This window comes from Trichomycterus rosablanca, chromosome 5 (genome assembly GCF_030014385.1).
Source record: "Trichomycterus rosablanca isolate fTriRos1 chromosome 5, fTriRos1.hap1, whole genome shotgun sequence".
NCBI classification, from domain to species: Eukaryota; Metazoa; Chordata; class Actinopteri; order Siluriformes; family Trichomycteridae; genus Trichomycterus; species Trichomycterus rosablanca.
Window position 1 is genome coordinate 28,857,448 of NC_085992.1, and position 10,455 is coordinate 28,867,902.

Sequence of the window (10,455 nt, forward strand, 5' to 3'; positions counted from 1 at the left end):
GCCTGACGTTTTTAAAAAAATGTGACATAACATTTAACACACAATGGTACTAAGATTCTACATGGTTGTGACTCCTAATGCCCAGCTGATTAATGGCAATATACTGGTATACAACATGTTACAATACTATGGTAATAATAGCAAAGTGCTAGTGAGCAATGATGTTATCTATTGTTACCGTAGTATGTGAGTGTTGTTGTACAGGTTAACAATGGTGTTTTTGGAATGTTACTTTGCTGATATGATATTGTTACTTGCCCAGAATAATCTGAGTAGTTTTCTAATAATCTCAGCAGTTTTTTAATTGAGACACATTAAATTACAAACCCATTACCAGAAAAATTGGAACGTTTGAGTCTTTATTTATCTGAAAAATGTAGAAAGAAAAGATTTCCAATGTTTTTACTGAACAACTTTACTGTATTTAAAATTTTATGCCAGTGGGGGCGCCAAGGTGGCGCAGCGGGATATTCCGCTAGCACACCAGCGCCGAGTTTCTGAACTCCTCTGTCCGAAACTCGGCATTTGCATTGGCCGGCTTGGCACCATCTGGTGGGCATAATTGGCAGTGCCTGCAGCAGATACTTACTGGCCATCATATCTGCAGGGTGGGGGCCGGATCTACTGTATGTGTGGGTGGGATTTTCATACACTGTGTAAGGACCCTGATTAGCGGAAGAGTTGCCTGTGCAGAAAGCAGGAGCGAGAAGAGGAGGCCTGTGCACGTGTCAGAAGAGGTGTACAGCGACGTGCTCTCCTCGGATGCAATCAGGTATCCCTCAGCAGCGGAAGACAAATTGAGTGCCCTAAATCGGGAGGAAAATGGGGAGAAAATGCATTAAAAAAATGTATGCCTGTAACAGTTCCCAGTTCTGTTTACTGCATTTTACAAAATGTCCCAACCTTTTCAGATATGGGGTTTGTGTCTGATTTTATTAAAAACTTTTTAAGTACACACAAGTTTAAGTTTTTAATTTACACATTAAGTTATATTTTAACTTAATAAGTGGGTGCAGCACATTTAGCAGCAAATACTGCAACAAAAATGCTTTCTAAAGGTTTTTCTTTATTCTCTTTGAGCATAAAAAAGAAACAGTTTGCTTTTGTGACATGGTCAAAGAGTTACTTTGTTTTAAACCTGCTCTGTCAAACTGACTGGCCTCCAAATTAGTCCTCCCAACCATCTTCTTCAAATAGATGTGTTGAATAAACATAAAAGAAGTGTTGCAAAAGTCAGTATTTTATTGTTATTGCTATTTCAAAAAGAGAAAACTGTGTAGAGACCTGGTGAAATACATTTGGAGAAGCATTAATATCACGTAACTTTATTATATGCCTGAGAAATAAAACCCCAGTCCATGCAGGCTTGTTTACATCCCTCCTGCCAGACAGGTTATAAAGAATCTCCAAAGAGCCATTAACACATAGCCCTAACTACTTTTTCAAAATGAGGGAAAGTCACTGTCTACTAAGTGGATAAACTTGTAATTCTGATTAAATACAACCCCCAATCAGAAAAGGCTGGGACAGTATAGAAAATGTTAATAAGAATGCAGTGTTTTTTACATTTACTTTGAATTTTATTTATTTGCAGACAGTTTGAACCCAAGATATTTCATGCTTTGTCTGGTCAACTTCATTTTATTTGTCAATATACATTCATTTCTGCATTTCAGGCCTGCAACACATTCAAAAAAGTTGGGACAGTAAAGCATTTACCACTAGATAATGTTGCTATTCCTTCTTACAACACTTAAAAACATTTTGGCACAGATAATACCAATTTTTCTGCAAACATGTCTTATAATGTGCAACAGTACGCCTTAAATGTCACATTTTTAGTTTCAAAATTCAGGTTTGCAGGTAGGCCAGTCGAGTACCAGTACCCTCTTTTTCTGCAGCCATGCCTTTGTAATGTGTGCAGCATGTGGTTTTGCATTGTCTTGTTGAAAAATGCATGGACGTCCCTGGAAAATATGTCTCAAAGGCAGGATATGTTGCTCTAAAATCTCAATGTACTTTTCTGCATTAATGTTGCCATTACAGAAGTGTTAATGACCTTTGCCCAGGGCAAATACCCTGGCTTTTGGACTGGTTACTGATAACAGTCTGGATGTTCTTTTTTGTCTTTGGTTCAGAGTACATGGCGTCCATTTCTTCCAAAAAAGATCTGATCATTTGACCACAATACAATTGGGTGATGGTCCAACCCAAATTGTCCCGTCCCAGGTTTTTTAGAATGTGTTGCACACCTAAAATGCAGGGATGGATGTATGTTAACAAATGTGCAAAAATACTGTTTCTGTATTTGCATTTTTCATACTGTCCCAACTTTTTTTTGGGGGGTTATAGTAAGATTATGTACTAATGCATGTTCAGATACTAATGATGAAATGTATGGGTCATACTTTGTTCTTTTGGTCTAGTAAAGCACTAAACACTAAACAAACTAGAGAATTGGGAAGCGCAGTGGTGCAGCAGGAAGTGTGAGGTTTTGTACACGTGTTAGCAATGGGTGTGGTTGAAACCCGTGAACTAGAGGGTCGTCCACATACGTTTGTCAATGTAGTGCCCATGATCCATGTAAACACATGTTACTAACCACTGAGTTTGTTTGCGTGCACCTGCCCTGCATATTGAAATTACTAAGACTTATTATTACACCCATAATGCAGCCCACACATACTAATGCTGGTGGTGGACACACTGCAGTGTGTTTGTATTTGTATCTAGATGATTCCAGGAAGTATCATATTACACATACCACGCGACCTCAAAATGCAGGTGTGTTTGAGGTGGTAAACGAGTAATGCAGGTTTGAGTCTGCATATGTCATCTACACTGACATTGTGCACACAGCGAGGATTTCTCCTAAAGCGCTTAGCGTGTCTTCCACACAGCAACAAGTTGATCTACCATTCAAAAATGCAACACCCTATGACACATGCTGTATAATTAAATATATACATGTGTCACTTGGTGCACTGTACGTTGTGTGTCTATTGTTGTAATAAGTATATTAGGCACACAATATATCAAATTTAAATTGTAGAATTACCATTGTCTCTGTAGAGGTGATATGTTGGTGCCACAGGTAATGTGAGTGCCACAGTGCAAAGCGCCATCCTTTGTCTTTACTGTGCTTTGGGTACTTTGCCCCCCACCTCTCAAAAACATGTACAACCCCAAATCAGCATGAAAACACGTCTTAAGATGTGCAACAGTACGGGGTCATCGTTGTCACATTTTTCGTTTCAAAATTCTCCACACATTCTTTATTGGGGACAGGTCAGGACTGCAGTCAGGCCAGTCCAGTACCCTAACCATTTTCTTCCACAGCCATGCCTTTGTAATGTGTGCAGCATGTGGTTTTGCATTGTCTTGTTGAAAAATGCATGGACGTCCCTGGAAAAGATGACGTCTTGAAGGCAGCATATGGCCACTGACATAGCCCCATACCATGACAGACCCTGGCTTTTGGACTAGTTGCTGATAACAGTCTGGATGGTCCTTTACGTTTTTGGTCCGGAGCACGACGCCGCTTCTGGACATGGTTAACTTAAGGCTTCTTCTTTGCACATTAACGTTTTAGGTGGTATTTGTGCATGTAACTGTATTGTAGTGCTTGACAAAGGTTTGCCAAACTAATCCCTTGCCCATGTGCTTATATCAGCTATTGTTGAGTGGCGGTTTTTGATGCAGTGCCGTCTGAGGGATTGAAGATCACGGGCGTTCAGCTTAAGCTTGCACCCTTGGCCTTTACGCACTGAAATCTGTCCTAATTCCTTGATTCGTTTAATGATATTATGCACTGTAGAGAGAGAAATATGCAAATCTCTTCCAATCTTTCTTTGAGGTACACAAATCATTTTCTCACACATTTGTTGACAAACTGGAGATCCTCTGATCATCTTTGCTCATCAAGAACAAAAAAGCAGCAGCCTTTCCTGGATGCTGGTTTTGTACCAAACCATGGTTACAATCACCTGTTGACATCACCTGTTTGGAATCACATCATTATTTAGTTTTTTCACCTCATTACTAGCCCTGAATTGCCCCCGTCCCAACTTTTTTGGGAATGTGTTGCAGGCCTAAATATGCAGGAATGGATGTTTATTAACAAATGAAATTAAGTTGAGCAGATAAAACATGAAATATCTCTGGTTCAAACTGTCTGCAATCAAATAAAAGTCAAGTAAATGTAAGGAACCCTGTTTTTTAAATTTTATTTGCATTTTCCATACTGTCCCAACATTTTCTGATTTGGGGTTGTAGTTATTTAAATTATATTTAAAATATATCATATACTATTTACTTTGCATTATAATTTGAGGAGGCATAGTTTGTGGAGGCATGTTATAGTGAAATTGTGCACCTATGCACAAAGCAAGATCCATAAAGTCAAGGTTTGACAAATTTGGTGTGAAAAAACGTTAATAGCTTTCAGAGAGCTTCACTGAACACCTACTGTATGTGTTGAACTGGAAAGCTGATTTTGAGCCACACTTACTCATGCAATATAATTAATTACCTGATCTTATTTATGGTCTTTTGACTAAATAGGCACCACAGTCACCCTACAACCTTGCAGAAATCCTTTACTAGAGGGCTGTTATAGCCATAAATAAGGCGCAATTACATATTAATACCTGTGGTTTTGAAATTGAATATCCAACAAGCTATGCGTCAGCTGCAGTGCAAATACTTTTGGCCATATAATGTAAGTGTGTCAATAGGCGTTGAATACTTTCGGAGGAGTGTCTAATTACAAGAAGGTTGTGTAGTAGATGGAGTCCTGAAAGCTTTTGTTTGCATTACAGTCTGAATGAATATTTCATGTGAGCTAAGCGAGGTATGTGATCTGCTTTTTCTGTTGAGCTGCCACGCCTGCCAGGTGCTGCATTTAGTAGATAATTTGCACGGAACTGCAGTGCATTCCTGAAACCTGACATGGCAATGCAAAACCATTGCACCAAGGAATGTTTAGGATTCAAACTCTAGTTGTTCATTCATGTTTACTTTTAGCTGATGACATACTGTAGATACACAAGAAAACATTCTGTGAACACTTTAATAGTACCAGAATTTTGTATGCATTTATTATATAAAATCTGGTCTGATCTTTAAAGGTAATCAAGCACATTCAACCTAAACTAACTTATTGTACTTTTATGTCTATGTTAAATGCAGGCCCAAAGTTTATCTCATGTATGTCATGGCAATTTTGTGACAACTATAGTTTTTGTGTGACTTAATAGTTGGAACATGTGCTTCTCTGTGCTCCCTAAACAAATAAATCTATGGAAACCTTTACAATTTGAGTTCTTAGATTTATTGTGGATTTTCTGAAAATATGACAACTATACTGTAGTTTTGCCACAGTTTTAGTACATTTTAAATGGATTATACTAATTGTAGACATCTTAATGTTAGAGAATACTAGCAGGCATGTCTGTATTAAGTTTAACTACAGACAATGGTCCGCCAATGTATAATTCTCCACATTCTCAACAGAACTGCCTAATCCATCAAAGCTGATTCATTCCTCCTGGTATCTGATTGCTTTAGTTCTGCCATTATGGTTTTTTTTGTTGTTGTTGTTTTTTGTGGCAAGGTCCTAAAAGCACAGTATTTTTATTTACCACCAACAACACAGAAATCTTTTTAAATATGAAATGTACAGCCTCTATCATGGTTTCTAACAAGACTATTAAATTATAGAATCTTTTAGAAGAATATAGAATATTTTTTTCATTTTAATGTACAAAGCAAGTTTTCTATTGGCATTTGGAGTTACACTTCTGGGAGGACAAATTATCATAAATTATCATTCTTTTGTTGTTACCCTTATTTTTTTTGTAACTTCTATAGCATTGCACATCATGCCGTGATATTTCCAGAATGTCCACTTCTCGGGAAAGTAGTATCAGTACATTTGTAAATAATTTGTTCTACCTTTGATTGTTAAACCTCCTCTTTAGAAATACCTTTGTCTCTTTAGCTTCATGCAATATCTAGTGTTTGTCCTTAAATAAACTCTGAATTTTGTTATGTCTGAGCATGTTTTAACAGAGCTTACATGAAAAGATCAGACTCAGAATTTGCCTATTTATGACATCTACAATCACATCATCACTAAATTTTAATCACCTTGTTTTTAGAACTCAATGGCCCATCACTGATTAATCATGTTCAATAAAGACACTCAAGGTACATTTCTTTGTCACTGGTCTAGGTAGAGTTTGTTTCTATCTTAATATAACTATGATCAAATGACAGGTAATTAGGGGAGTTCACAAACATTTTAGGCAACAGCTTAAGAAAAAGAAAGACTCTGGACCAGATTAATAGAAGGGGTTATGGTGATCAGCTCATTTTTCATTCTTATGGCCAGAGTTACTCAACCCGCAGCTTCATGTCCTGGGAGTCCATGCAAACCCATTTAAACTTTCTGACCCCAAATCAGTCAGTAACACATAGGCTTTCATTGATTTTATTCATACATGCTGTTCAGATAATTCTATGATTTATTCAGATCGGCAGGGGGACTGAAGGCGCCTTGATAACAAAAGGTGTGAAAATCACCCATGGCAACAACTCGAAGGCAAAGAGCAAAGATATCTGCCATGTTGAAAGCCTTATGTGGTTGTTAGGCAGGGGACTTTAGGGCTAAGCAACAGGGGTAATGCAAAAACTCTGATATTTTTTGAAACTGTAAGCATATGCCCTGTAATATTTACCATTTACTATAACATTACTACAATGTAATATTTACAATTGCCAAAAACTTGCAAATAATGTAGTGCAGAAAGTCATGTTAATTAGTGAGAAAAGATGTTATCGGAGTCCATATAAGAGCTTCTTTATTAATGTAAGTAGCAGCCACTTGAATATTAATGCTTCATTATATGAATCAGGCTATCGGTCAGAATAACTTGGAACTGATCTGCAGTGCCCATGATTCCAGAATAGAATGTACAACAATCTGGGTGTGTTCGAAAACCTAGTGAGCTGCCTTGCTGTCTTACTGTCCACATGGAGAGGATTCTAATAAGCCATCGACTCATAAGGCAGGTTATTCGAACGCACTACTTAGACAGCATCGATAACATCGGGTTTCACTTACTAAGCTAACACAGTTAGCATCATGCCATTTAAACCAATGGGATGAGGTGGCACAACGCGTTAAATTAAAATTAAAATTAAAACTCAATGAAATTTTATTTACGTTTGAAAAGAAGTCCGTTCTTTGCTTCACATCATCCACCATATTTTTTATTTTTCTGTGAGAAAAGTGCTGGGATTGCCTTCGCCGCTAAGGCAGCATCGGATGCCCACTCGTTCTTAAGTCAAAATACCATTGAAATTTTAAGATACCTTACTAGTGAGCATATTAAGGCATCTAGGACCTACAGTGACAGTAGGATGATGTAAAATGCCGTCTATGTAGAGAGCTCCCTAGGTTTTCAAGCACAAAAGTCAGGTGTCCACAGACTTTTGGCCAGATAGTGTACATTGTAAAATTTAGATATGACCATATTTTTTGAAAAGACTGAATGAGGAAACTTCAGTGAGATTAGACTTGTTCACTGTACATTTACTTAAATGTCAACTGCAATTTAAACATATTTTACTGAATGAAGTGTTTCTTGGAAAAAAAACAGTAAGGTCAGACCATGTTAATAGCTTCCTACAGTGAGATGGCATACTTTAACTGCTGCTTGAGCTCAAGCAATAAAATGCATCAAGACTTGGGCTGCTTTATTAGCTGTGTCTCGGTCTGCTGCACACAAAGATGAAGCGCAGTGCAGCTCTTTGGATTTTATTTCTCAGCTCATTTCATTTATGCAATTTGCACACTGTACATACAGTATATTGCCTATTGATTATCATTAAATAAGATCTTTCCTTAGCCAGGTACAACAATTTTCCTGTGCTCACTATTAATTCAATAGAAGAGAGAAACAAATTACTAACAGCATATAAATTAAGATTCCAATTTTGCATGGAGCTTTACAATGAATGCAATACATAGAATGTAAAATAAATGAATCTGTAGAGACAATAAGCATACAGTATCTGTATATCTGTGTTATTCCATAGAGGCAGACATGTGTTATAAGACATACAGTTAATGTTTGTACGGTTACCAAGGTGCTTCTTAAGGAAAGTAATGTTGGTGTGGCTGGCTTATCACATATTTGAGATAGCCAGTCTTTGGCCCCACCTCTGGCATTGCCTCTCCCTTTGCCTCACCCAGTGCAGGGTTTATTGCTGTCTTTGCACTTTGTAAAGCCCTGTTGGCTATTGCATCATCTGACTGAAAGTTTGTCTATCTGCGTATTTCTATGTTTGTCTGCCTGGAATAACATAACTATATATCTAAGAAGTGCAGCCAGTAGCAGGAAATGCAATGTTACAAATTATTATATTATTAATGAAATAATATAACATTTTACTTGTATTTTAATTAGAATGTACCAGTACTTAAAGGTCTTCCACTGTATCAAAAGTCTTTTCATTTATTTAAATGCTTTCAAACTATTTCAAAAGCTATTTTTAATGTTAAAAATAGTTAACTCTAGTCTATATACAGTACACTGATCAGGCATAACATTGTTTCTACACTCACTGTCCATTTTATCAGCTCCACTTACCATATAGAAGCACTTTGTAGTTCTACAATTACTGACTGTAGTCCATCTATTTCTCTACATAGCTTTTTAACCTGCTTTCACCCTGTTCTTCAATGGTCAGGACCACCACAGGACCACCACAGGACCACCACAGAGTAGGTATTATTTGGGTGGTGGATCATTCTCAGCACTGCAGTGACACTGACATGGTGGTGGTGTGTTAGTGTGTGTTGTGCTGGTATGAGTGGATCAGACACAGCAGCGCTGCTGGAGTTTTTTAATTACCGTGTCCACTCACTGTCCACTCTATTAGACACTCCAACCTAGTTGGTCCACCTTGTAGATGTAAAGTCAGAGACGATCGCTCATCTATTGCTGCTGTTTTAGTTGGTCATCTTCCAGACCTTCATCAGTGGTCACAGGACGCTGCCCACAGGGCGCTGTTGGCTGGATATTATTGGTTTGGTTCTCAGTCCAGCAGTGACAGTGAGGTGTTTAAAAAACTCCAGCAGCACTGCTGTGTCTGATCCACTCATACCAGCACAACACACACTAACACACCACCACCATGTCAGTGTCACTGCAGTGCTGAGAATGATCCACCACCCAAATAATACCTGCTCTGTGGTGGTCCTGACCATTGAAAAACAGGGTGAAAGCAGGCTAAAAAAAAGTATGTAGAGAAACTGATGGACTACAGTCAGTAATTGTAGAACTACGAAGTGCTTCTATATGGTAAGTGGGGCTGATAAAATGGACAGTAAGTGTAGAAACAAGGAGGTAGTCATAATGTTATGCCTGATCGGTGAAGGTGTTTCCAAGCGCTTGACTAATAGTTTACATAGTGCACATACTACAAATAACATTAATAATACCAATCATGAAAACGTACCCAAACCTGTAATCTGCATGAAAGTGTTTACAAGACTCATAAGCTCCAGGGAACTCCAGCCACAACCTAACTCCCTGGGGATGACCATCCACCGCGGCCTTAGTTAAGCATGGTCCCTAACTCATCCAACTGATTTGCATTTAAATTGCATCACTCCTAAACTGCAGCACACTGCACCTGAGAGAGAATCAGACATGGAAAGCTGGGGGAGGGCAAGCCACAAGTGGCGCTTGAGTCCAGGTTTAACAAATAGCCAAAATTTATAGTAAAGACTTAGTCTCAATTGGATTAAGTCTAAGTCAAGACTGATTCTACATGAGAGCGAGACCAAGTCTGAATCAATATTGAGCCAAAGTTTAGAAGTTCAAAATATTAGATTTCTGTTCAAATATTTGAAGAAAGCATGTTTACATTTATTATTTTGTCTGTTGTTTAAAATGACTATTTTGAAGCCTGCCACACCCTTGTAGGTTCAATGAAGCCTTTATAAGTATGTAAAACCAGAGCAGCAGTGGTTGAATGATTCGCATACAAAAAGTTTTGGCCCACCAATTTGATTTTGTATTTGTATAATGTAAATATAAACAAATGTAGAATTTAATGCCTGCAACACACTCAAACAGGTTGGGACATTGGCAAAATATAAATAAAAAAGTTGATGGAATATGTAAGTTTCACAGTTTTTAAACATTGTACAATAAGCAGCTGAATTGGTAACAGGTGAGGGCATCATGAATACGTATAAAAGGAGGATCCACCAAAGGCTCAGTCTTTGCAAAGATCAGTTATGGCTCACTACTTTGTGTGAAACCTTATGAGAGAATTGTCAATCAGTTCAAAATGAGTGACTTGCATATGTGTGAAGGTACCATTGATACCCATAGTTATTTCAGCAAGACATTGCCAGACCTTATTCTGCCCGTGCAT